Here is a 4,586-nt window from a genome sequence, read left to right as displayed (position 1 = left end):
TTGAATGTCTTCAATACTTGGTTCTCTGCACATTCTTATTATTTAAACAGTCCTAAAATCTTAACATGTTTAATTCTTGGTTTTCTATAATACGTTCAATAGTTTTATCAGGATTAAAAAACACACTTTTTCCTTTTACGTAATAGTTAAAGTGGTTCTTGTAGTTGCCCAGTAAAGCTGAGGTGTGTTTTCGGCAATGTCGCAATTTTGTTGTTTGGTTCTTTGCTCCTGTATCTTTCATGAGGGTGAATTGAAGTGGCACCGGGCCTCTGATGTGCACAGACTCTGCCCAAGTATCACAGCGCAACCGTAAATCTTGTGTTTTTGAGGCTACCCTCAGAGGCGTTTGGAAGCTGCTCGATGGGTAGAAAGCCCAGAGTTTCTGGAAACAGTTATTTAACCGCACAAAGTGGTGAAAGCCAGAATCTAAAGTAGAGCAAGTCAGTGTGTTCATGCAGCAATTCACGCTTCATGTGTCCTATTCATCCTACAGATTTGAGTTTTTAAAAGAATTCCTGAAAAGCACTTACTATGGAGATTAAATTAGAGAACGACCTACAATCTCCTAATTTCTGAGGTCGCTGTCAGGAGTGAATGAGTTGTTTTTAAGTGTATTTCTTGAATTTTCTGTTTTAAAGATGCATACTGACAATGCTTTCCAAATGAGATATACTGCCATCTGAAGGACACTTTGCAGTGAAAACAGTCATGTAAAAGTACCATTCCAAGGGCCTTTGGAATTAAGGGTTTTGAAGGGAACAATTAATGAACGCTTTGGGCAACCATGATCCTTTGCACAGGGAAGTTGATTGGTGTTGCACACTGTACCCTAATCCCTATGCCCTAATGTGCAAAGCTGTCACTCTGGAGGGTAAACCCTTTGAAAGGGATTAGAGCACAGGGATGAGCCCTTCCCAATGGAAGGCAGTGTCTGACACCTCTCAGTTATTGGTGTTAATTTGGTGGTCAATTGCTTATTTTTTTGGCAAACCACAATTAATTAGCAAGCAAAATTTTCAATCATTTGCAAGATGGTAAGCCATTCTAAAGTGAATGAAAGTCTCTCACAGCAAGTTGTCTAAATCAGTGGTCCCCAATTTTTATTACACCACTGACCTGTCAGCGCTTGACAGTTTTACTGCGGACCGGTGGGTTGAAGGGTTCGTAGGTTGCTAGGTGACCATTAGCCATTTTCTCAGAGGATGACAAGCTGACAAAACACTGCTGTCACTCTGATACAAGCTTTATTTGTGGAGAAAATTGGTCTTCTGTGTTTGTCTGAGATCATTAGTCTACCGAAATTTGTCTTTTCTTTACAAAATATGAAGCTGATTGGTCAGTTCTTGTCACTCACATAGCGTTGAGGGCATTTATTCAAACAACCGTAGGTGCATCTGAAAGGCGCAAGCGTGTCATGCTGCGCTCCTCCATTGGAAATAATGAACTTGGGCGAACTCTAGAAAAGACGTGATATGGGAACAGCCCTTAAAAATCCGGCATCATTTGTGATCTCCAGCAGTTGATCTTATTGCACAGACATGCTGGATTCACCTGATTTGTTGACAAAAGGGTTGCAGATCCATTCCTTGGCAGTTTGCGAGTTCTTCACTGGGCCTTTTCCTCTTAGCAAAGAAACTTTCCAAACACACCTTTTTCTAACTCATTTTAATGCATGGAGTTAAGGTGTTAAAAAGGTTCGGCGGTGGAACCACGCCTCACTTTGTCTCCTTAACCAATCATCTACTTGCTAAACCTTAGTTTAAGACAGACCAGCCCTCTAGCACTTTTCTTCTCGTTCTTTCGATCCCAACCTCCCTTCCTCTATTTCCTCGCTTCCCATTCACAATCTTATAACCCTCTTTTCACTCCTACCTTGAATCGGGGGGGGGGGTTTAATCACTCTACAAAAAGTATTACAGAGATGGTACCCCTACTCTGAGTCTCTGGGCATCATCGTAGGATACCCGATCAACCTACCTTCCTGTTCACTCTTTATCACTTACCCTTCAGCTCACTGTTCTCGTACCGTCCCCTTTAACCCTATATCTCTACATCCCTAAGATAAAGTCTACCTCAAAGTGTGGCGTGGTTCATGCTGGTAAATTGTGGGTTAAATTTTGGCGCTCAAGTGACAGAGATGTGAGAGAATAGTCATTTTTCTAAATAAATTTTTCAAAAATAAATGATAGATTTGGATAATTAATAAAACTGAAATAGTTATTGATTTCTTGTGCAGCCTGATACCAATTTATCCATGAATTGGTACCTCAACCTGGTGGTTGCGGACCTCTGGTCTAGATAGAGGCCAAAGAGAAGCTATGGTTATTCCAAATCTGTGATTTGTAGTGTCACGAATTCATTCAAGTCCGCTAATGAGGCTGATCACCTAAAAAAGACAAATAAACAAGATGACAGGAAAATGCAGAGAATCTCAATGGAAAAGGCAGCTGCAATCGATCCCCATTGCTGTCCAGAGTTCACTTCAGTAATGAAAGCAAGTTTTATTTATTTGAATCCAGGGGAAAACAATATGTTTGTTATCAGGCTGGACAAAGATTGAACCCAAATTCCAGTGAAAAGTGGAGAATGAGATGTCATGGTTTGCCAATGAGGTTGTTTTCTTCAGCAGAAGCTGCATTCTAAATGTTTTTAGACATAAAAAAACTGATGTTTAACTTCTTTGCATCCTTCAATTAAGTGTATGGTCCTATTCCCAGGTAGCATACAAATGTGGGCTGCTTTAGGCAGTTATGCGGCACTGGTGGTATTCCTTCGGCTCGGACAAAATTAATGTGAGCCTGAAGTGGCCCACCTGTACAATGGCCAAAAGGGAGGCCAAATATTCCAATTCATATATAGGCCATTTATAGCAAAGATTTGGCACTTATGGCAAAATGTAATCTGGATGTGAGCCTAATGTGGCCCCTGTGGAAAATGGTAAATTTGGCCCAAATGACAGAGGACAAATGTGGGCCACAGTTGGCAAAATAGTGGCATAGTCATTTAAGGGCAATCTGGGTTTAAACCTAAAGTGTAGATGCAAATGTGGCCCAGTTATCTTAAGACATATGTGGGCCACTTTTGGTAAATATCCGGCACAGTAAACTCTGGCTAATGCAGCCGTTAGCCTATTGTGGCTTAGAGAAGATACGGCAAATGTGGCCCAGTTATCTTAAAACATATGTGGGCCACTTTTGGCGAATCTTCGGCACAGTAAGCTATGGCTAATGTGGATTTGAGCCTATAGTGACCCAGAGAAGATATGGCAAATGTGGCCTAGTTATCCTAAAACAAATTTGGGCCACTTTTGGCAAATATTTGGCACAGTTAGCTTTGGCTAATGTGGCTGTGAGCCTAAAGCGGCCCAGACGAGAAATGGCAAATGTGGCCCAGTTATCTCAAAACATATGTGGGCCACATAGACTACCAACATGGAGAAAAGTGTTTGCTTTAGTTAGGCTCATAGCCTTAAACCTCTTAATATAAATATTCTTTTGGGCCGCTATAACTTTTAAGAACTTTGCTTGAAAAGTTTGTTCATTACAATAAACAAAATGAAGTAAGGCACAACCTGTGATGAAATAATAAAATTCACTGATGTTTACCAATGTTTAATCCATTATTAGACATAATAGGCCTGATCTGGGCCAGAATAAAAGCAAACCGTGGCCCAGAATAGGGTCAGTTCTGATTCATTTGGTTGAATTCTGGCAAATACGTGGTATTGCTTTGGCTTATTTGTGGCCCAGATCTGACAAACAGGAGTAGACCACACTATAGGCATCATTCCATTTAGAATGTGGTCCAGATGTAAGTGTCTGCTGTGGGCCGGATCTGGGCCAGAATAAAAGCAAACTGTGGCCCAGAATAGGGTCAGTTCTGGTTCATTTGGTTGAATTCTGGCTGATATGTGAAATTGCTATGGCTTAATGGTGGCCCAGATCTGGCAAACAGGAGCGGACCGTCCAAGTGCCATCATTTCATGCGATATGTAGGACGGATGTAAGTGTCTGGTGTGGGCCAGATTTGAACCACATTAATTTTGCTAGCTGGTTTTGCATGTATAGTTTGATTAAAACGAATGATTAGCACCATTGAATTGAATAAGTATGTGTACTGCCTTCCTACCTAGGTGTGCACTAAATTTGTAGTACAATGAGCCAAGAGATCTGAAACTACAGTAGTCAACACCTCAAGTGGATCAAAACCTTTAATCAAAGTTGACCTAAAACTATTGAACATCACCCATTCTTGGCTGACATGTAGGGTCATTTTGATTCACTTGACTACTGTTAAGTGCGAGCGCGGTATAATTGCACTTGATGACCTTACAGAGTTCAGCGGACATCCACGAAGGGATCTGGAATGAGCAGCACACCACTGAATTCAATTACGCTTCCCATGCCGTGACCTTTCTCCATTCTCACGGACCGCAACGTCAACCGAAACACAACAGAATGGTGAAATGGTGCGATGGAGCTCGGCGGATGGAACATTCCAGAAGTATTGGAGCAGTTTGGGCTGAGGCTGCGGGCTTGAATCGAGATCAGAAGAGGATTTATATGCGCAGCAAATAACATGTTAGC

The 4,586-nt window shown here is 41.5% G+C and overlaps 1 long non-coding RNA gene across 1 annotated transcript in view; it reads right to left on the bottom strand.

Annotated features, from left to right (window-relative positions):
- LOC147838080 (uncharacterized) overlaps positions 1-4,586 on the bottom strand; it is a 982,747-nt gene that overhangs the window by 901,188 nt on the left and 76,973 nt on the right. The window lies entirely within an intron of this gene.

This window comes from Danio rerio, chromosome 24 (assembly GCF_052040795.2).
Source record: "Danio rerio strain M-AB ecotype USA chromosome 24, GRCz13ab, whole genome shotgun sequence".
Taxonomy (NCBI): domain Eukaryota; kingdom Metazoa; phylum Chordata; class Actinopteri; order Cypriniformes; family Danionidae; genus Danio; species Danio rerio.
This window is presented reverse-complemented; position numbering and strand designations above follow the sequence as displayed.